We start from the raw sequence: 24,017 nt of genomic DNA on the forward strand, positions 1-24,017 counted from the left end.
GGATGTAGGAAGGCCATGAATAAATGCCCACTTGCTGTTTGCAGTGCTAAGTGGTATTACCCAAGGAGACCATTCGGCAGCAGCACAGGGACTCGGTTAATTGTCCCTGTCTTCTATAATAAAGCAGCTCTCCTAATCTGGAGAGAAGCTCTGAGGCCCACAGGAGTGTCTGTTCATGTTGGTCCTAATTGGGTGGAAGAGGGAGCTGGCCTAACTGTTCAGCTGTGCCATGTGAAGACCCTATCCAATTTCACATAATAGCAGCCTGCACAATCTGAACAACTGAATGCTGAGAAGCTCATTTACATTTTAAATGAACCTGCTGATGCCTTTGGGCAATCTTGGTGTTTAATAGCTGTATAAGTAAAACATACCATTATTTTCTCCCCTTAAAACAAACAAATACATCTAAGGCATCAAAGTGTCTCTTCTCTGGGTAGATGCTTTATTTCTAGTATGAGGTCTGCATTTTAAAGGCATTCCTATTGCTTTTAGGCACTTTTAAAGTCCCTAATATAGACAGTGACACTGGATTTTTTTCTTTCCTCGTTAAATACTAAAGCAAAACAGCATCACACACACACACAAAGCCCTTCACAAGCATCACAGACTCCTTGTCATGATCTCACAGAGGACAACTACACACTGACATTCTCTTGCAGGGGAAATACTGTTCAATGTCACAGTGCTTTCCTTAATGCCTCACTTAATCCCTAGAGCTACTTAAAGAAGTAAATTCCACCAGTAATGGGAAGATGAACTGTTTTGCAGGTTTCCCTCCATGCAACTTGGTTTCTAAACAGGATCATTGTGAAGCGGATTTGACTACAAATGCCCATCAGCTACATTAGCTGAGATGAGGAAGCAGAGCTTTGCATGATTAAACCTTATCTTAGAGATGCCTTAGTCCATTTAAAGTGATTGCGCAGACAGTTGACTGAAGGTATTTTTTGTTTGCTGTTCATCCTCCCACTGCAGCTACCATTGTAGATTGTACTCATCCATCTTCCACTGGCCAAGTTTTCACCATATATCCTCTGTCCACATCCCATATCCTATTTCTGACTTAGCTGCTATTCCCTTCAAGGGCATCTGTGTTGCAGAGAAGTCATAGGTCAAATAAGCACCAAACTACCTTCTGCTTCCTAACATAGTCCATGGTCATGACCAGGAGGAATTGCAGAACCGCTGAGCGGAGATAATGGAAAACTTCAAATTTTGCTGTTAGTCCAATACTCCTGGCAAGCTGGAGAGGAATACTTTTGTGAGTGAATGACTATAGACACAGGTATGGCTATAACTAGTCAGATGATGGTAGCTATACATCTTACAAAATCACCACTGTCTCCAACTCCCTCAGGAAAGATATAGACTTGTAGGCACATAACGTAGATCACCTATAGGCAGAGTGAATGGTATCAGAAGATGGTGAGGGAATTAAAGGAAATTGTGATGTTTCCTCTGGGGGTGACAAGAGCAACAGAGTAAATCAAAACTGAACAGAGAAAGTTGCACAGCTCTCCAGACAATTAGATTCTAAAAAGCGAGAAAAGGGGATGCCAGCTTGTCAGCCAGGTTCAATGGTTCCTTGGAAGGACCCCGTTGGGGTTAGTCCCATTCATTGTGCCAGCTCTCTGGAAACCTGCTGCCATAAATGTCACCCTCTGACCATCTGAGAGTGAAGGAAGCATTTTGAAAGATTAATTTCTTGTGCCACAGTCAAATGATTTTTCTAGCATTTAGCACTCTGAATGGCAAATGTCAGCACAGCATTTTATCCAACAGTCCCTGCAGAAGACAGAACTGACATTCTTTTAAGTGTGTCCAAAGACCACATACAAGCAAGTGTTCTGCCTTATGGTAGAGATGCACCATTGCTGTGTATTGCTGAAATGAGAGGTTTTGGTCAGGCTGCATGACAGGAAACCGGGTGGGAAAATACTGGCTCCAGTTTCTCTCGAGCCTCCCACAGCAGATGGGATGAACATTTTAATAAGTCTTCTGAGCAGATGAGCTAAATGTTTTAGACCACATAAGTGCTGATTAGAGAAGCCTTGTGTGTATCCCCATGCTAACATGTCAACTTTGCCAAAGCAAGAAATACAAAGTTGCTGTAGTAACAGAACTGAAATGGCAAGAGAGAAATCAGTGGAGGGTGATGAAAGACTTTGAAAGAAGTAAACTCAAGCACATCTCTTGGTTTCTAGTTTTCTGTTGAGATGGGCTGAAACAGAATGGGAGCTCAAATGCAGATTTAAGAGGCTAAAATTGATTATAGAGCAAATGGTAGGTTGCTAAGAGGCAAAGACCAATGAAAGCTAGATCTGTGACCTATAAGGAAAGGGGTTTATAAGAGACCTGTCTCCAGACAGTCCTGCAACTTATTTTCCTCCAAAATATATTATTTAGTGTAGATGCTATACTGGGAACATCATTGGTAGCCCAAAACATGCTAGCCTTTGTAAACCAGCTTTAGCAAGGGAAGGGTGACATAGGGTGTTTGTTTACTGGAAAGCTCCCTAGGGCAGCAACACTCTGCAATATTTATTAGGAACAGAGGAAACACATAAAATGAGTATTAATTTGTAAGGTGAAGTTTAAATGATTTGCAAAAGTATCATGTGTCACAGTTACCTTTAGCTGGTACTCTGTGACTTCTTGGTCCCTCTGCATTGCCTGCAGCATGCTTTCCCCAAGCTTCTAGCATTCCACTAGTGGGGACTGATCCAAGCAAGACCACAACTTCATTGTTTTTCCAATTACTATTGACCTGTAGAAGCTTGAGCACACCCACCTATGGTCACGAGGATGGTATGGCACTGGGGTCTAAGCAGGAGTAATTGTGGGGATGGATGATAAGAGGACAAAGAACAACCTATTACCCACAAAATAAAGCCTTTGATAGGGTGTGATCTGAGAAAAAATAATCTTTGAAGAAGTGAAGGAATATAAAAATCAAACATTGAAAAGAAAGGTAGTAGACATTATTTCTTTGCTGTTATCTTTTTCCACCCTGCTGTAGGGCAGAAAGAAATGAGGGACCAAAGCCACTCCTGTAGTTATCAGTTAAAGCCAGAAAAAACACATCAGAATGGAATTAGACCTCATGGGCCAAACACTGAGAACTGTAAACTATCAACAGTGTTTGCTCTTGGCATTTGAGTCCTCACTGAGGCAAGAAACTAAAGACAGATCCACTGAGAGGTTGGGCCAACACATCAATTGGCAAGCAATGGGACTCTGAGGCCAAAATAAGGAGTTTATCATTAGATCACTGCACTTGGGTTTCAGCTAGAGGTACTTCTTGTATCTTCTTCCCCTTGAAGCCACAGCCACTTTCCTTTCCCCTGAGGTCTGCAGAGTCAGTATCCCTTTTCAGAAGAGGAAAGTTTTCTTCCTCAATTTTCGCTTCCTCTCTCAATTCATGTCTTTATCAGGAAAGTGGAAATTAGAGGAAACATTCATCTCAGCTGCGGAAATGTTCCTGAGAGTACAGTATCACATGCATTTGTCAGCCGTGCTCTCAACAGCTAAAGCGGAGAGGCTTCCATCACTTTTGCTATGGCAACCACTCCATGCACTTTAGTTAAACTTCACTTAGCTTCTTTTCCTCTGATGATATTCAGCTGGATTTGTCCTTCCCATGGTCAAAAAGCCTGCAATAGCCAATCTGAATTCTGCCTGCATGGACAGAAATCGAAGGCTAAACCAACCCAGCCACTTTGACAGTGCAAACTGCCTAAATTAAAACAGCTGTAATGTCTATGCCTAGGCAAATAAATCCAAATTAATTCAATCTTACAGAGGAAGGTTTGTTTATTCATTACACATAGCAAAATTGTGAGTCAATTTGTAGACACCTGGGCTGGTATTGGCCTTCTGACACTGTAATGTGAAACTGGCAGCGCACATTCAGAGCGAGCTAAGAAATCTCTCTCCCATCTTCCAGACAAACAAAGAAGAAAGAAGGAATCAATTTTAAGGTGTGTCTTTCTTTTTCAGGGGGTGATGAGTCATTAAGGAACTTTCTTCAGAGTTCACCTTCTCGATCCCACTTCTGGGGGAGTGTCTTTCCAGACTTTTGAAGACAGGTGACTCTTCTTGCACATGAAGCTCAGACTTGTGCATCAATCCCCTCCTCCCCATCTATGCTAGGCCTGTGGTCTGTCTTGTCCCCAAGATATTCCTAATCAGAGGATGACTAATGGCACACTGCTGCCAACATGAAAATATCCCCAGACCTTGCTGTCACTGTATTACGTGCCTGTCACCCAGATTTTGGAGCCATTTTACGCAAAAGAGTGTGTAAAATTATCCTGCAATGGATGAAACAGGAAAGAAATTGAGTCTTTATTGTGTCAGGAAAGTGTTATGAACTTCTTAGTCCTGCTGTCAACTTTTGAAGCACAAACTAAAAGGAGTGGCATTTCTGTTAATTCCCTTAGAGACATCTGAACTTATTTCCTGATTTGTTGCTAATTAATCTGTTCGTACTATTTATACATTTGAACTGTCATGAGTCTGAATCTGATCCCAACTACTTCCCAAAAAATTGGGAGTAACCTTGAGGAAATCAGGGGCATTCCAGGGAAGTTCAGATGCAAGCCTGACTTCCAAAACCTTTATCTCCCTCTCTCCCAGAGGGGTCCAGGGAGTGCACACAGTCAGCTTAACATCTAGGTATCAGACTCTTTGCAGTGTCTAGATCCAGTCTGTTTTACTCTTATAGCTTGTCAGTACTATTAGTCCACTCCTAGTAAACAGATTTGCCCAGGGCTGCAGATTGCTTTTCAGCCTTTGACCTCATGATATTTGTAAGCAGAGATAGACAAACCAAGAGGTAACTGTATATATATAGACATATACATACACAAACTATTTCTGCAACTTCGCTCATACCTTGGATTGCACATATTTAATATTAGCTGCTGCTGAGATATTGAGATTCAGTGACGTTGAGTCCTTAAGCAAGCAACTCTGAATTGTACAGAAATCACTAGAGACAAGAATAGTGTGTGCAGGTGCTGGTGCGATTTTCTTCCACATGACTTTGCCAGCGCTGAAGGGCTCCTGGTATTCTATCTCCAGATTCCAAGCAGACACAGTGTCATCTAGAGGAGAAAGTACGTCCATGCACACTGAGATATAAAGGGAATAAATTTTTATGTGAATAAATGTCCTGTGTGAAACCAGTGTCCATACTGATACAAACTGCAATTTTCCCTCCCTCATTATCTTTCTGGGTTGAGCATGTATGTGTGCCTGTGTGCACGGGGCATGACATGAACGTCTCTTGGGAAACTCCTTTGTGATAAACCATAAAGAATATCTCATTGATCTAGGTAGTTTCTTTCTTTCTATTCTCTCCTCCTTGTTTCCTTTCTCAGGGGCATAGCAGGCTAACAATAACTTTTGATAATTCAGTGACCAGTTTGAAATGCTGTAGAAATAGCTTGGATAGTGAATTATTCCTTTGTAATTGGAGATGAGAGCCAGCAGGAGCCAGAAGGAAGATGATTGGCTTCCATTCAGGTTCTCCTTCTAAAAGCCTTACTATTGCTCTGCTTCTACTGTAGGAAGCAGCAAGCTGTTATTTCTAGTTGTTGAGCACAATAGGGCTCGGAAGAAATGTGTTGGGTTTATATTAACCTCTTGTATTGAAAATCTTGGCAAAGTTAACTCAGTCCTGTACCCTTGCAAGACGCAATAGATAAATGAACCGTTGAGCGGTTCACTGCATGGGAGGTTTTTCAATACTGTTGTAGAATAAAAGCACTGTTCTGCATGTGCATTTCAGGTAGCACTGAACATCATGCTGGTTTTGGCCAAAGTTTCCCTTTGTGTGTCTCTGTTGTGCAGCCTCTTCTACTTTTGGAGAACTGGTATAATTTGTCCCCAAAGATGGATATACTTATTTTGTAAGGCACACGGACAACTGTCTGGCATTTATACTTCCTAATGATAGGCATTAGGAGAACACTAAACATAGTGGTCCTGGGGTTTAGCTGCTTGATTGTGTGTTAGGATTTCATGCTGTGTAGGGGGGTGAATGGAAGAGGAGTAACAATAACACAGCTTTAAAATATGCTCATCAGTTAAAGAAGGCTAAGAGCAGTTCCAAAAAGGCTGGCATGTGGGAGAGGCATTGACACAAACCTGGGAGGAAAGGTGATCTCAGTCCAAAGTTGATTCTGCCCAGGTCTTGGAAGATAAGCATCCACGAGCAGAAATAACTTTGCATGAGTGATTTCTTCCACAAGAATTGCAGCTGTCAAACTCATTTTGAGAGCCTTTCTTCAGATGCAAACAGCTGCCTTCAGACTTTGGAAACAGCATGTTATTTAGACATTACCTCATGGGAAAAGGGGTTTTGAAGAGCCTTTGTTTAAAAGTATTTGTTTTAACTAAGCCCAGCAATTATAGTCAAAGCTGTCCTAGGACATGCTCGGATCACAGGAGACATACAAAGATCACAAGAATGCCACTTGGTTTACAGCAATGAACGAGATGCCACTATTGGTACAAACAAAACTGAACAATAATCAAGGATATCCCTGGCAAAAACATTCCATTCAAGAAGGTACCAAAGATTCTGAGTTGCAAAGTTTCAGGACCACCATAAGGGGACGTGAAAGGCCATGAATTTTCAAGAGTGGAGGAGAAGCAACTCTAATGTTAATGTTTCCCATTTATAGAGAGCAAGTCTCAGTTTGTGTGGCCACTAGATCTCACCTGTGCGAGCACCTTCTTTTGGTGGGCATCGAACTCGTGGCATTAGGTAGCACAAGTGAGAGAGCAGGACATACAAGGAACTCAACAATAAGACTAAATTCTTGTAAGATCAAGAGGCAATTTTCTTCTTTTTTTTTTTTTTTTTTTTTTTAAATATATATTGGAAGCCAGAGAAGGTTTTGAAAGGTGTGGTTTGGCTCAGAGAGCATGAGTTCCTGCAAAAAGCACCTCAGTTGTTAGCTGACCCAGGACCAACTCCAGTTTACCTTTAGAAGACATGACTAGGAGGTGGCATGGGCATTTCTTTGGCAGACTTATTAGTAGCTGAATTTATAGTAAGATTAGATGTGAGGCTGAGAAGAGCTGAACACCCGCTGGTCACTTGCAACTTCAGTTGACATGAGGGGCATCTTGCAGGATTTCATACCTCTCTGGATTTGATGTTTCAAAACCAAGACTCTTTCAGAAAGTTGAATTAACTACAAGTCATCTTTAAATAATATGATTGGATGATTGGTTCCTGAGCTGGGAGCTTGTTTGCCCAGATACTACTTATGCTCTCACTCTAGTTGATGGGATTCCATCATCTACTTTATAATGCTTAGACTCCACAAGAATAGCAGACTGGACTTACAGTCTTCTACATCTGGTAGATTTTTCTTCCATATCATTTGGCCATCCAGCTATTCCTATTCTGAGTTAACACTGGTGGCTTGGAAGAGTCACTATGCATTGCCCACTGCACATAATCATAATTATGCAGGTGATTACTGAGCAAATGTCTGCAGTGGGCTGCATGCAATAACTCCTGCAAATATGCTGATGTTTTTCCTAACCAGAACTTTCCCATGCTGTAATTGTTCAGAGAAAAGTAGATACCTGCAGAAAAGACAAGTGAATTGGTTCAGATCCTGATGCTCAGAGACATCTGACTGGGATAGACATGAGTATGAAATAAGAAGAGCTCATGAGGGTGCTTCAGTTGTTATCAAGGAACGGTGAGTATACAAATACTTTATAATCACGTGTGATCATATTCTAGGACTGGCCTGCTCCTGTAGGTTAGTAGGTACATAAATCTCATAAAGACTTTCTGATAGCAAGCTAATCGAGAATAGGTTGGGGGCTAAGCTTAGCATGTGAGAAAACTCACATTTTGCGAAAGGGAGAAAAATAGAGAGGATAAATCCTACTATACCTTGTCCTCCACTAACACTGGACATTCTGCAAATCAAACCCTCTGCTTCTATGTTCATCACCCCACTCATTAAGCAGCAGGAGCTGATTAAACAAAAGTCACTCAGAGAGTCTGATGGTGGAGGTTTTGTTAAGTTCCAAAGCAGATCAAATTAGATGTCTGGATAAGTATTTGCATACATTAACATTAACTAGCCCTTTACTTTGTAAAAACCCAGGCAACATCTTTCTGAGTGCAGCCCAAATCAGCACTTCAATCATGTTCTCACATGAGTAGTTCACTTATGTTTCTAGTACTGCCGATCTGTGGCTACAAAGAGATGATATCACATTAAAAAGTCATTAATACATATACTTAAAAGCTTGATAGGCAGCTTGTCCCTTCTAGATCAACATGCATGGGATAGTTAGAGATACATTTTGTGTGGCTACCAGATTCAGGACTCACTGAGATCTAAATCAAATGACCTAGAAATTAGATGTGTTAAGTCTCTTGAGTCATCCAAACCTCATGTGTATCTGAGTACTGTATTAATATCAGTGCAGCTGCACTTCAGAGCATGGGTTATCAAATCTTGCAGTGTCATTTAAGGTCCCAATGTTATGAAAACCTGTTGTGCCAGCTCAGGTGCTATTAGGTAACTCATATGCATAAGTACTATTTGCCAGTGTTTTCTGCACTGTTTATGACATGCTGAACATTCAGGGATTCTACTGAAATCTATGGAAGCCGCATGTCTTCTGCATCCTTGAAAAGGAAAAGAGGTGCTTTTGGTACTTCCATCACAGACCACTCATCTGTGAGTGGCTGTCAGTAGGAACACACCACTTTTCACATACACTGGGAATAGGACTTTCTGATGTGGATTTCTCTCAGGCAAATGAATAGAAAGCACAAAGTAGGAATAAAAAGAATTTTCTTTGCTAAGACCACTTCTTTCATTACTTCCAATATGAGAATATCTCTGTGTAATTGTAGTCACCCTCCATTTCTGTCAACTTTGCCAGTAATCTGTAGCAACAGGTCAGTATTGTCCTGTGTTGCAATGAGTTCCCAAGTATACCAAGATTAAAAAAAAATAGCAACAAAAGAAGAAAATGGACAAAATGCAGTTATTGACATGTTCAGGAATCAAAGAAGGGGGAAAAAGAGAGCAGCAATAAAGCTTTATCATTATTTTTCTGCAGAAGAAATTCAAATACACTCTACCCTATCAGTTTTAGGCAGACAGATGACAGATGCCCTCAGACTAGAAAGGCTCAACAATATTGCATTATTATGATTACTTCTTTAGAGAGGATAACATTTCAACTATTAAAATCACTTGCTTCTTCCTGGCCTACTTTATCACCATCAGTAATCTGAATAGTAATGCTCTCACTGGATATGGTAATCAAGAATCAATTTGCAGTCTGAGCTAAGCCTAACTGCCATTATTGGAGTCTCAGTTGGAGAGGAGAAGTGACTTCCAAGCTGTTGATTTCTTCCCTCTCCTTTAAAAGTCAGATTGGAACAGAACAGCACCACCTCCCTAGTACATACCTGAATCTTTCTTACTGCAGAATAAGCCTGTGTAGTGCTTCTGAGATGAAACCTTGTGAAAGTCCCAGTCTATGACGATTTGCTGTCAGACTGCAAGTAACTGACCCTGTCAGTGACTTCTTACTGGTATCAAGAGCTGGGAAAACATCTTCCTGAAAGAAAAAAAAGTCTCTTTGCGCCATTACCCAAAATTTAAACGTTTCTGTGGCTGGACTGGTTGCTGGGCCGCTCAGCTCAGGTTGCTTGGCCATGCCTTCTTGATGAAGAAGATGCAGCTGAAGTTTGGAGCCCAAGCTTTCACACTGTATATTCACACTCTTTGTATTATGGTCAGACAAGAGAAGTGAACTTCAGGGAAAAAATAAAGGTGGTGTTAGATCAACTAAAAGTGTCCTTCCAAATATTTTCTTTGTAGCCAGCAGAAATGGATGTTTGCTCTCTTGAACACAGCATGAATTTCATTCATCTGTATCCAATTAAGCATGAGCTGCTACAGTGAATTAGGCTGGACAGAAGAAAACTTGTGGTTTCATTCCCTTCTGCAAAAGGACTCGGAAGAGTTTAATTGTAATGTAAACATGCAGGATTGTGGAAGGTAGTTCTACTTTCTGGATTTTGCCAGGCATAATGCCTACGGCTGCTCTTCATCTAACAGAAAAGCTTTCCTGGACAGCTGGTGTCGGTAGTATCAAGGAAAAGAAGATTTATCCATGTGGCTGTCATCTCAGTCACTTCTCATCTACACCCTGGCCAGCGACAGAGTGGAGCAGTTGGCTTGGAAAAGAGAGACAAGGCATGTCAAAACTGCTCCTGAAGTTGGGGTTTGCCCCTTGTTTCTAATGTAACTGGAGCAGAACACAAGATTAAGGTTCTTCACACACCTTTCTCCTGAACGTAGATGATTTTTCCACTGCTCCCAGAAAGATCTCTGTGGTACTTCAGTCTGGGTCTGTTCTGCACTAGAGCTAACAACCCTTATATAGTCTGGCTTCTGGGATGAATCAGTAAATAACTATTCTTAGTTAGGCAGAACACCAGAACCTAATGCTGTTAAGGATATACTGTGTATTGTCATTTGACCACACTGCTACCAGAAAAGTGGAAAACCACATTCCAATGGAGCTAAAATAAAATAAAACATAATACAGTATAATATATAGCAATATAATCATATCGTATCATATACAAAAAGTACTACTGAAATTTGCTACAACAGAAATCATTCCCTTTATAGGGTGGCTGGTGGAAAGAAGCCAATAGTTTGAGCCTCTCCATTTGTTCTTGCAAGTCTTTATTTCACACTGTCACTAGATAGAAATTTTCCAAAGCACTAAAGAAAAAAGTTATCACTCATAACTGCTCATTAAGAATTGTTATAGCTCCTTGAGTCCAGTCAGCATTTATGAGGCAGTCTTTAAACACTGGCATTACTAGGTGTATATACTACATATTAATTAGTGCACATGCATGCATGTGAGTTTACTGAGTATCTTCTGCTGAGGATATTAGACTTCTAGAGAAGCTGCTTGTCTCAGGCACAGATATCCCCCAGCAAGCAGATTCCCATTGGGCAAAGCTCATTAATTAATGACAAGCTCTGGATTACAATTTGAAGCTGAGCATGGAAGTGGCCAGCTAGGAGCAGCCGAATGAAAATTAAACGAGACTGCCTCATGACAGCAGGGCACAGCTGCAGGCTCTCCATTTCCCTGCTGACTTCTCCATTCACCTGTAAGGATATTCAGCTTCAGCGGAATCTGTCAGGTATTCTTTAAATTGCTTCACAAGCTCCTTGTAGCGCCTGTAATAGCAGGGGAGGGAAGGAAATTCGGCAATTCAATGACAGTGTCCGAGGTGGCTAGAAAACACTGTCAGTCATAAGACTGTGTTAATTGGGAGACCTCAAGAAGATTTTAAGCTCCTTAACAGTACCAGTCTTAAAGAGGGTAATATTATAAAAGTGTTCACAAGTAGAAAAGTCTTCTGCTGCATGGAACTTATATAATGCTGAATAACCTTTTCTGAGGGATAAAGCAAAGGGAGAGTTGGCAACAAAATGGACCTACTGCAAACTACTGCACCCTAGTGGAGCATCTCCAAATGCAGGTGAGCAGGAGGTGATGTAGGATTTAGAGATGCCTATCACAAAGGAAGTTTTAGATCCTGGAAGTTTCATGTAGGCACAAAAAGATACACTAAGCACCATTCTGGTCTGGGAGTAGAGTGATGTATCCTCAGCTTTGGTTTAGGAAGACGAGTGTCCCACTGCAGTCAATGGATAGAAGTTCTGAGAGCTCTTCAAAGCCCCTGTCTGCATCCTCCTTGTACTGCCTAAGGTGAAGCTTTATCCACATCCCCCAAAGTAATCTCATAGTATTATGGGCTGGCTACATCCTCAGATGACTGCTAAGCAGTGGTCATCTTGCTTTTGCCTGTAGTCTAGCTTTTATAAAAGGAAAATTTAAAACTTTCAGATGCTTGTGATGCATACATTCCCTACATCTCTCATCTTGGAATCACAGCTTTCACGAACACTGGTGGAAGATGGTGGTTGCCCTGTGGAATCCCTGGGAGTATTGCGCCTTCAGCAGAATGAAGACTATTCTTGTTCAGTTCAGGAGCATGACCTGGCATCTTGATGAACTACAAGCAAACATCTCAAACGCTGATTTAGGAGGCCTCCTCTTTGCTTCGTTTGGGTCAGTGCATTACGTACATTGACTACAGCGTCATCTCAGTATTTTGTCTCAGAGAAAATCTCAAATCGGACACGTGGGTAATACCCAGCCTACAGTCAAACCACCCACCAGACTTAGCCATTATCTAATAAGTTTTCATTTTAAGCAGATGAGAGATAAAGTGTAAGAAAAGGACAACTTTTCCTCCTATTTTCCTGTATTCATTCTGCCAGGTGGAAAAAAGAAAATCTCAACTGACCTAAAAACCCATTAACTCTAATATCATATTGAGGGAGACTACCTAGGACGTTGGTGTTGGCATGGCTGTTGTGAATGGGGCCAGCATTGGTGAGGTCTGGGATGTCCTCTAGTGGCCAGCACGGTACGCTGGGAGCTGGAGCAAAGAAATGGAGCTTTTCTGGAAAGAGGCAGATAATAGCTTCCTTAAGCATTGCTTTGGCTTCCTACAGAGAGAAGTCTAGAGAGTTCCAGATACTTTTGCCTGTTGTTAAATTCAGCATACAGCTGCCATTATGAGCCCCCGTAAGAGCCTCATCATTCACAGCATGAATCCTATATTGCAACACTCAATAAAGCAAAGTACTTGCCATTCCTGCAAGAAGAGAGAAAAAATACTCCTACATTACAGGAAGGACTATAAAGCGGATCTGAAAGTACTTTGGTGCCAGGCTTCTCTGGGTGGTTTGAGCTTAGTAGTGCAGAGCTCCGGCTCAGTGTGAACACCTCTCCGCTTCTAGGATTAAATAGATGGGCAGGGAGTCTGAAATTAGGCCTCATCTCTAAAAAGGGAGTGTCTTGGTCACACACACAAAGTAGAAAGCTCATTGAGGGAAGCTCATTGTAAAATTTGGGTCACAACGGTATGTTTAACCTGACTGATTTGGGAGGATAGATTTACCCTCTGTTAATTTTTAGAAAGCCATATAGTCAATTCAAGTTGCCAAGTGTTGAGAAACACTGTAAAATTCAGCTTGTGGCTCTGAGAGAAAAGTGATGAACAGTTCTAGTGTTACATTTCCTCATAACAGAAGAAATAGATGCAGTCTGAAGAAGCCAGGACTTATTTTTCACCTAAAGTGCTTAAAAATTATTTCAACTTGAAGTAAATGTTTCAGTCAATTTGTTTTTCCGCTATCCAACCTGCTTTGTTAGTAATGCAAGAGTAATAGAAAAAATATATTGACAGAACTGTATCTGTAGAATACAGAGCAAAGCCAGCCTGTACTCACGGGGAAGACTATTACCAATTGCTACAAGAATGTTTCTCAAAATGGTTTATAAGGCATCAGCAAGTCTTTAATTTAACTGTGTGCCATTATTACATGCTGAGTGCGGTTTATTATTGTACTAATAAACCATAAAGAAGACTCTATAACTTCATTACCACAGTCAATTGCCATGTGCAGTGTTAATTTGCCAACAGATCATTAATTGCCGATGTTCACTGAAATGCAGACATAAAGCAAAACTATTGGGTAGAGTTTCCCAGATTCTGTTTTGCTGACTGCAGTAAGACTGAGCACACACAGAAATAGCTTTGATTCGACAGCAGAAAGGCTTAGCTCTCTACTGACCCCAAGGGAGAAGGAAGCCACAGAGGTTTCCAATCCCAGCAGTACTCCACTGACCTCTTGCTACAATACCTACAAATGTAGGTTCCTAAGAAAACCAAATTTATTCCAATTGGAATCCTTAAAAATGCATGTTTTGCACTATCCAAAGATTTTACAAATGAAAATGTTTTGGCATTTTTCCATAGAAGAAAATCAAACCAGAATACTTCATTTGGCTGAAGTAAACTTTCCAGTAAAGTGATAAGCCACCTTGTCATATTGTGTCATTTTCTATGTAGAGTTGTTTCTGAGTCATCTTTGGGCACTATAATGGACAATATCACATGCATATATAGCTGTATGTTATGAACTCTGATGTTGGCAAGATGATGCCTTGCTTATTAGCAGAGAGTCAAGTTTAAGTGTATTAAGGAAGCTGATGGACTAGGAACATGCAGTTTAATGTTGAGAGAAATAAGAGATGTTTACATCAGGAAATCAAAACAAAACATATAAATTTTGGATGAATGAAAATGCTAAAACACAAAAGTCTCTGATCCTATGAGAAGTTCATCTTCTGCATGATTCACAATGAACGTAAACACTGCTATGTGGCACATGCACTCCCCCACACCCAAAAAAGCAACAGAAACTCCTAGGCTGATGGACCACTATGGCCCCTTGGTTGACAGACGAGGCCCTTGACCAATTAAATGCCACAGTTGAGAGAAGTTTCTGGATCACTACCATAAATGACCACAGCTCAGATTCAACTAGGCTATAAATAGAGGTCAGTGGAGCCCCTTTTTGAGTTGATCTGTCTTAGAGCCAAGGGTGGGGAGTTGAAGGCTTGGCTTACTAGACTGGCCATCTAAGGAACGTTCTTTGAGGACTGAGACACCTTGCTGACCTGGTAAATGATCTGGGTAGCCTTGAGAGTCTTCACTTTGTAACAGGGTGGGAAGATGCACATTTTGAATCATCTCTGTAGAGTTTGGGGACCTGGTCCCCTTGAGTTTGAGTTGGCTGTGTAGTGAATAACTCTTAACTGGTATTTGAGCCTGTGTTGTACGATGTTGGAGTGCTGCATAATTTTTGGATAAAACCAGTTGTAGCTGGTTTTCTGCTCAACAGTGGTTAGAATAAAGTTTCTTTGGAGCTTGCTGTCTGCTTAAATTGACTTTTGGGGTGTCTCTGTGACAGGGTGAAATTCTGAATTGTAGTCTCCTGAATCAGTGGATTTGTTCTAGTTTTGGAGTGAAGTATGATGGTCCTGATGCTGTGTCTGGTGTAAATCTCGCTCTTAAGGATGCCTTTGCAACAGGGAAGTTTTTAATACTTACGCTTCCTGGAGATATGCAACCCCCTCCTTTCAAATGCAAAGTGGGGTATATTGAGCTTCATAGGAGATGATTCTTTAAATTCCTGACTAAATTTGCAAAGCTTGTCTTACACTTTATTACCCCATACAGAAATCTGATAGGTTATAAGGTGATAAAAATTCTTTCCACAGTCAATGTGGGATATTCCTTTAGTTGTACAACCCAGAGGATAGATATAGTGGGACCTGATACCCTAAGACACAGACATGCTGGCAGTACTCTGCAGCTCACGCCATTCAGAGATGGCCTTGATTCTTGTTCTGGTGAAAGAGTTCATGTCTAACTGGGAAGTTTCTATGGTTCCAATGACAAGGTTATAATTTAACACCATGGTCAGCTTTACCTTGAAGCATGTTTCTAACTGGTAGGAGTAAGGCAAGGGGAAAAATACAAGCAAGAGAGCGCTTGAAAGTTTAAGGACATCAATTGCCTCCCAGCTGTCAGGGTAATAATTAAATTCAGCTTGTTGACCTCAGCTTTGTTGCGATTATGTGAAATTAATCTTCAAACACACTGAAAGCTTTCATTCCTGTTCATTTTAGTGCTGAAACCAGCAAATCCCAAACAATATGCAAAGCAGCATTGACATGCATCTGGCAGTCACCCAGCAAAAAATGTCGACTTAGAGAAATGTGATGAAATTCTTTTCCCCGTTCACTTTTGTGCAATATGTTTTTCCTCTTGCTTATTGCCCTGACCGGGCCAGAACTATGTCTGTCTCTCTGGAAGGGCAGAAACTCAACTGACAGTCTTTGAGGAGGTCACAAAAGTCCGGTTGCAATTTTTTCCCCACTCCTTAGCTCAAGCTGGATTAGATGTAAAGGATTACTTAGAAATTGCAGCTTTCAAAGAACAAATCCTTCCTGCTTGTTAACTTTCGATTAGCACTGTCAGCCTCCCTGTGCTATGCATTACACACAATTAAGAGTGGTTTCTGCCCCAGAAAGCTAGGATTCGAACTCTTTGCTTAGTATGCAAATGCTTTACCTGACTTGTGCATATGTGTCAAAAATTTACAGATCAAATGTAGTCAGTGGAAGCTTGCTATTAACAACTAGTACGCTAAGCGTTTTTTATGTGAGGCATGCATAAATACATTAATGTATTTTCCATCCCTGAAGTTTAGTTTGGATTTCAGAGGGAAATGCATACCTTATCCATATATTCTTCAGCAGCAACAGATCTTTAGGTAAACCTCTGTGACAGAGATGATAGTAAACTACTAGAACTTTGGGAAATCCAATTAAATTCCCTGTGTCACAGAAGTTCAGGTATGCTCTGTTAGGTTATCCAGACCTGGCTCCTGTCCCAGAAAACTTTGGATGTTTAACTAGGGTATCTAAGGAGCCTGATTGCTACACGCTCTCTCTGCAACCTGTGGATATAAAGAAGCCTGTACGAATTACGTTTAGTACACCTAGGGTATGCCATGAGGATAGTTGCAGTAAAGATTGTGAGGCACTGGGGTGGAGAGTGAGGGTGCTGAGGGAAGACAAGCCACTGCGAAGCTCATTATGTTCTGAAAGAAATGCTGGAGTTCCTGGATTTCATTGTACCAAGACCTGCTGAAACCCTCATTAGCAGAGGTTACCACAGGCATTTGGATGTTATTGGTTTATATTCTGAGATACCTAAGAAAAGATACTTCAGACTTGGGGTACAACTTCTGATTTTGTGACCAAAACTGATTTGCCCTTGTTCCGTATATAATTTGGCTATGCTCAGTTGAAAGTCCACCCTTGATGTCTACCCTTCCAGCTTAGCAGAGGACTGCACCCATAGCTTGCTCTTGCAGTAACACAGGCTACCCCACAGGGTGGATGCACGCTGCTATGAAACCCCAGTTACAGCAATTGAGACTGGGGAGATACAAGTCCTCTAGCACCACCTTCCCACAGGTTGTCACCTTCCATGCTGTCCAAAGTCCTGGAGCTTCCCAGGCATGAGCAGCTGCACGGTTTTCCCCTCCTGGAGCCAGCAGGCTCTGCACTGCAGATATATCCTGGGATCTTCTGGTAGTTGTGGTTCTTAAATACAGCTTCCCTCTTACAAGGCTTTTTCTGCCTTTTTTATTACGAAACAGGAGAATCACTGACCCAAAATTTAACCCTAGTCTTAACTCTTTAACCCCAGTTTCTCTCAACTATTTATTTCAGACTTTTCTATTATTTTTTGAGCAGTGCTGATGATAGTTCTGGAATACTGAAATGTCTTGCAACCATGGTAACACAATGCACTCATTGAAAAGTTTTCTGATGCTGAAAGATTTAGTTTACACAGCATTGTAGGTAGGTTTCCTATGAGATTCCCAGGCTCACTGTTTTGTTTAAAAGCACAGAACTCATTGACTGATCAGGTAACATTGCAAAGAATCACTCTGATATGCTACACAGCATTTGCCCCTGGATCACCCAGCAGGACCAAGCCCAGAGGAACTGCTTATAGAATCTGTTGAGCTGGAAAAATTGGAATTATCATCAGTAAAGGGTGCTTTTGCTCTATTCCGTTGTAGAATTCCCTTGCTTCAGGTATATGCTTTAATTTTGCAGCAATCTGTTTTGATTTGTAAAGAGAAACAGAAGCCCTACCTCTGACCATCATAAGCAATTCCTCTTCTCTTTTTACCTTGTCACCTTTTGCTCCCGGTGGGAACAGATTCCTGCCTGCTGAAATCATCAGTACATCCACTGCAAATACTGTCTAGAGTTTACCTCTCTTTCCTTTATCTCTGTCTCTCCTGAATTTATAACTAATCTTACTCTTTTTTTCTTCATTATACCAAATTAAAATCTCCTATGTGCATGAAAAATGGTGAATGTAATGCACGAACGACAATTAATAAAGCCAGAAGAGAACACAAAATCAATAATCTAATTCTGACAGCTTGCTTTGTCTCTGTGGCCAGGCTGTAAGGATGTACTGGTGTTTCCCTCTGTTGAAAATTAATTGAACTATTTTATCATATCAGATAAGAGTGCACTCTTTGTGCTATTGAAGTGATAATTATGACATGATAATTACAGTCTGTGGCCTGCATGATTCTGTGAATGAGTCAGCACAGGCAATTAATTTGTGACAGCAACTTTTTGCGAATGTGTCCCTACAGACGGGAGCTACAGGATAGTCTTGGCTGCTTATTATCTCTGTTCCCCGAACTTCCATGTTCACAGGAGGAGAGGGATTTTTGTTGTGGTGGTTGTTTTGGGGGGGCTGGGGTGTTCAGTTTTTGATTTTGTTTCCAGTTTGGGCAATCCATTTAGATAAACATAATGACTGAAAGAATTGGAGACAAACATGGAAACAGTTCCAGTCTATAAGGTTGTGGATTCTGAGCTCTGTGATCATGTCCTTTGAGAAATTCTGTTTGATGCTGGAATTATATGGGCTCCCCATGCCTGCTGCACCTTAGCATGATTCCATTAAAACTAATTGACCTTGGGGTTTTCTAAATCATCTGCCAGTGTAATATTGTGCTGACAACTCTGTGGTCCTCTGAGCTGACTGGAAATCCTCAAGAATGTCCTGGAAGAAGGAAGAAAAAATACTCATTAGCAGAGAAAACTATAAGCATCAAATGTTGCTGAAGAAATGCTTGGTTTTGGCAAGCTCAAAGCACAAGGGTGTTTTATCCCAAGACATTTTACAATCTGAATGAAGAGACAAGGTATAGATAGAGATATATGCAGGTAAGAAAAATAATGAAACAATTTTGGGAGACATCAGAGAGCCCAGTCTCACAGCAGGGAAGTAGAGTTGTTAGGTTATTTACTTTTACAGGGAAGGCAGAGAAGAAGGAGAGTGTTGTTTGATTTCTAGGTGTCCTTTCCCTGTGTGATCTCAGGCAAAAAATCCTCATATTGGAACAAATCAGTAATGCATTGGAATAAACAATACACAGGGCAACATACCAAAAAGAAGAGAGAAACCAAAATACGGAACAGCCACTTACTAAGTGAACATCATCCATTGTGTGAGCTGATGAGACAGTGGAAGAAACAGTATATGACTGCGCAATTAAGGATAATGCATATCAGTGTGATCCGAAAGAGCTGATTTAGAGCCATCTTTCCTAACTTCTCAGTGTTTAATTTTGCAACCCTAATTTTCTTTGACTGTGTATGTAATTATATTTTAGCTGTGTTCATTTATCTCAATGTTTATTTCTAAGCTGGTTCCACCTTAGGCATGCAAATATGAATGTCATAATATCAGGCTAGATCCAAGGCAGCTCAAATAGAGAGGACACATCTTTATTCCATGAACGTTGTAGTGTGTTACCATCTGTGAAATTTCAGAAGAGGTGCCATTCCCTCATCTGAGATCCCTGGTAGATGTGATGAGCTGCAAGGGAACTGTCTGCAAGAAGGATTTGTATCTAACATATTGCCTCCTGATAAAAGGAACCAACACACATCAACACATGTACAATGTCTCGCTATTAGGTCTAGATTTGGAGATCAAAAGACAGATGCTTTGCTTATATCAGCAATGCTTTCTTGAATTCTGTATATTCTAAGTGAGAATGTGATTCATAGAGAACCACAGGCTTGTCTCAAGGTTTGTGGGAGACCTTCTGGGAGAGAAAATGATGTGTCCTGTAACATTCAAAACAAATGCATTTTTATGTATTGTGAAAGACCAGATTGGCTTGAGAAAAAATGTGTGCTGGGTTTATGTCTTGCGGGGCAAAACCAAACAGGAAAGACTGTCACACATGGCCTCAGTGATACCTGTGTGAGTGACACCTAACAGAACTCCTGCTGGACACGTAGCACCTGATCTAAGGCCCAAACTCAATCACAAGAATAGATCAAAGACCAATGTCAATTTTTTTTTTCAATAAGGAATGAAATTGTTTACTGTTCCTTCATTCTCTTCATGTGGCTACAGTATAATTATAAATTCCTCTTCCCTCTTCTCCCGTCCACTGACACGTAAACTGTTGGACATGATACCTAGACATGTCTTCAGTAGCACTTTCCTATTAATTTACATAACTGGATATGAATATTGACAATTGTTATCTCTGATACTTTGCTTGTTAACAGGTTTCAACCTGAAAAAGGATCCAAAATGCCATGCATAAAATCCTGAACACTAAAATTCTCATCCTCTGCCAAAAAGCAATATTTCTAGCTTCCCAGTTCTTTCATTTAAACAAAGAGGGGAATAAATATTATAGAAAAACAGTACCAGAGAAATGTTGGCTAGAAAGGACCTCTAGTGGTCACTAATTCCAACTGCCATTTGTAGCAGGAATATCATCAGCAAAGTCAATAAAGAAGGCTCTTAGAAAGCAGAGTATCTCCCCATTTGTATTTTGTAATTACATGTGCTCATTCACTTCATTCAGTAAAACAGGTTTCTGTGTTACTGGGGAAACCATAGCCAAGAAACAGAGTGCAGTGGTACAGGTCTTGGCAGATGAGCTCTGAGATGTGAACAGTGGTGCCCCAAAGCTGACTTTAGCTCAGTTCAACTGTCCATCTAGTTGGGGTCAGCAGAAAGGAGCATGAGCTCAGGTGCACAGACTGGGGTCTGTCAGCCACTCAGGGCTGCTTGGTGTCAGTGGACCATGAGATGGACATGAGGGATGAACCAGCATGTGTCACTCATCTCTTATTCGGTGGGACATGGTTGGAGGGTCACAATAAATAGCTGGTGCTATTTGTGACGGATCATTAGCTGTTTGGGAAGGACACCTTCTCAGAGATGGAGCAGGAATTACAACCAGACCCTGTTTGTATGCTCTGGTCATGTTATGCCAATTAAATAGATGGAAGGGGTCACTGTAAGCTCTGCTGGGATGAATGAGGAATTTTCTTGACGTAGGCTCTGTATAGAATGAATATAATGTCCCCTTTTGGGGTTTCCCTCCCAAATTCCAGGCTGGAGGAAGTAAGTTTTGCAGGCAACACTGTGGGGAACACCGACAGAACTGCGGTTTGCAAGACAGCACCGAAGGCCACCATGACTCACACAAGTCTCCAAGGGCTGCCAAGCCTTCTCTGCCCATGGAACTTTGTTCCCATATTGTTGCAGGAGCAGCCCTGGAGGTGGGTAAGAGCTGCGTCTCTTTCTTTATGGGCTTCAAGATCAGTGGTGCTCACAGACAAGCATTTCACCTCTCATGCATGGGGAAAGGATGAGACATTGCCATGTGGCTAGCATGTAATATGTAAAAATGAACAACTTCGGCAATTTCAGCAACCCGTTTCATATTTTGAGGCAATAGTCCCTTTGCAGAAAAGACTTTGTCATACAGATCTTATGAATAAAGATTCATTCCTACCTCTGAAATGCTGTGCAATGATTGGTTTTGGTATGCCTGTTTAGATAATCTTGAAGAGGTAATTGACAGTAGGCAAATTTTGTGGTTACTTCCAGCACAAAGCAATGGCTCTGACAATGGCAAAAGGGCTGTATCACTGATAGTTCTTAAAATGAGTGGGAAGAAGAAAATCAGCATTCTCTTGCAGAAATGAGTCTTTGGCCAAGATTTTGTTACTGAATAAGTGACTGATGTTGCACATCATTTGTTGATTTTCACCAGTGTATGTTTTTCTGAGAGTCACAGTAGCACTGGAAGTACCAAGATAAGAAACAAAAAGTCTGTAAACCTGGGTAACGTTTAATAGATCAACTGATAGAGATGGAAAAAAGTAAATTTAAAAAAGTTACACTTGCAAAGAAGCAGCACAGTTTGAACTAAGTACAGTGTGTGGCTAGTTGATCTGAACTCCTCTTACTGTGAAATCCAGCCCATAACTTCAATATAAATTCTCTAGTTCCTCTCATCATGAGTGAAGGAAAACAAGACATATGGCCCCAATGATGCCCTGCATGGGATTACTGGAGAACAAGCAAAATAGGAATTTGAGTTTGTTTTGTGCTCTTTGAATTGCAAGTTTTAAAACAATTTATCCTACAATGACATCTGCTGGCTGTTTGACAGGAAGCTCTTGCAGAAGGATCCTGCCGGGAGTTGCCTGAGGGTGAATCTTCCCATGGCAATAATTTGCTGGGGTTCTACTTCTGGGGGGAACTGCAAATGTATTAACAAGATTGAGCACTTTCGCAGTTTATAAACGTCACACAGTCCCTCACTGTGGCTGATTGTCTTGTTGGGAATGATTTGATAGGCAAGTATCCAGCAGAGAAGTCACTGCTGCATCTGGAAGATGTGCTGCTTCATTCTGAGAGTAGCTACTGTTTGGCCCAAGAATATGCTGTGACTTGTCAGAGATCAGAGCAGCTGCATACCCGTTCTGGCAGCAGAAGTTACAAACACGCTCCAGAGTCAGCGCATGTCTCTGTTCCAGCCACTGAGCATCACTGTAGTGGGGTGCTGGGTGCTCTGCAGAGAGTGATCCCTGGGCTTGTCAGCCATGTACCAGTGGCAGAGGGGACTATGCAGAGATGGATTCCCTCCCCTAGCCCAAAAAGACAAGGTACAAATAACCCTCAGCTGTCTCTTTCCTGGAGCTGAACACTGTTGCACTGGCTGGAGAAACTGCAACCCTGCTGCTGGCTGCAGCAAGGTGCCCACTCACGTGTTGGCAATGTCTGGCTTTTGGCTAACCCAAGATGGTCTGCAGGGCACACCTGGCTGCCTCCCCTTGCCTCCTGGGTGCCGCTCAGATCCTCATGACCAGAGCGTGACCTGTGGTCTTTGGATGCTTGTGCAAGTCCTTGTGACCATCGAGGTGGACGCTTCAGAACCTGTGGCTATCACAGGTGATCTCCTGGCCACCAGGTGGAACCTACGTTATGCCTGTCTTCTCAAAATCCCACTGCCAGCCGCTCCTTTCAGAAACTTGCATGCAACTGAGCACTTCTGTGGGTTTTTACCCTGCTGGGGTTGTTTGTGCTGGACAGGCTATGTGGGACAATCACTGTCCTGTTCAGCAAGACATCAGGCCAATAGCACCAGGGGGAACTGGCCAAGCGAAAGCATTTGCAGACAGCAGCAAGACACGGCGTTTTAAAATTGGTTTCTCAAAACAGACATTTGGAGAGGAAACTGTAAGCACACAACTGCAGTGTGGATGAAGTAACGTGAATTATTTTCACAGCCTTTGGTCCATATTAAAATAATGTGGGCAAAGTAACAATTAAGCCCTGGCAGCTATCAGTGCCAAATATAGCATTGCCTTTTAGGGAAGATAGCAGAGAACTGTTGTGTTTGATCTCTGAAGGTCTCAGTTATAAAGTCAGGATCCAGCTATCCTGGGCTGTACATCTGTCTGATACTCAGCACACTCAAGCCCAGCATTATTAATTATTAAAATTTAATATTATTTTAATTTTAATTCAGACTACTGTGGTATCTTCTCACTAGCTATGCATAGGTTTCCATTTTGGAACTTCACTGGTTAATGATGGGTAGTACTGATAGTGATTAGTGTTGGCTTTTTTATTCTATATAATTAGTTTTTTTCACTTCAAAATATTACAAAAAATCTGGAGGGTTTTGTAAAATATGTGTTTTTATAAAAGCCTAAACAGAGTTGTGTTGTTTTGGTTGTGTTGTGGTTTTGGTTTTTTCCCGATGGCCTGTTAAAACTGGAAACTGCTGCTGAAAAAAATGGTATATATACACTTTTCAACATTTCTCCAAGGAATAAGAAAGACATCCCCCTCACCCAGAGCAGGATAAGGATTAAACCAGCTGTTGCTATTTATGCTCTAGGATTGTGAAGGCTCCCCCCAGAGAAAGTATCTGCACAGTAGCTCATACATTTGGGACCCCTATAGCTCTGCTGCTGCTACAGTTCTTCTTCCTTTGCTTCCCTGCCGGGCCCAGCAATTATGTGCTTTCTTATTCTTCCCCTCGGAGATGAAGCCCGGAGTCAGCCCATGAGGATCATCTATGGTTAAAACTCTATGCCTTGTTGACTCACACATCAAA

The 24,017-nt window shown here is 41.4% G+C and overlaps 1 long non-coding RNA gene across 1 annotated transcript in view; it reads left to right on the top strand.

Annotated features, from left to right (window-relative positions):
* The window catches only part of LOC135575406 (uncharacterized), a 65,169-nt gene extending 41,853 nt beyond the window's left edge, over positions 1 to 23,316 (top strand). The window contains exon 3 of the long non-coding RNA XR_010466113.1: positions 20,995 to 23,316. This is a non-coding gene — a long non-coding RNA (uncharacterized LOC135575406). The remainder of the gene's footprint in view (positions 1 to 20,994) is intronic.
* The last annotated feature ends 701 nt before the right edge of the window (positions 23,317 to 24,017 follow it).

The sequence above is a fragment of the Columba livia genome, chromosome 14 (genome assembly GCF_036013475.1).
Source record: "Columba livia isolate bColLiv1 breed racing homer chromosome 14, bColLiv1.pat.W.v2, whole genome shotgun sequence".
Lineage (NCBI taxonomy): Eukaryota > Metazoa > Chordata > Aves > Columbiformes > Columbidae > Columba > Columba livia.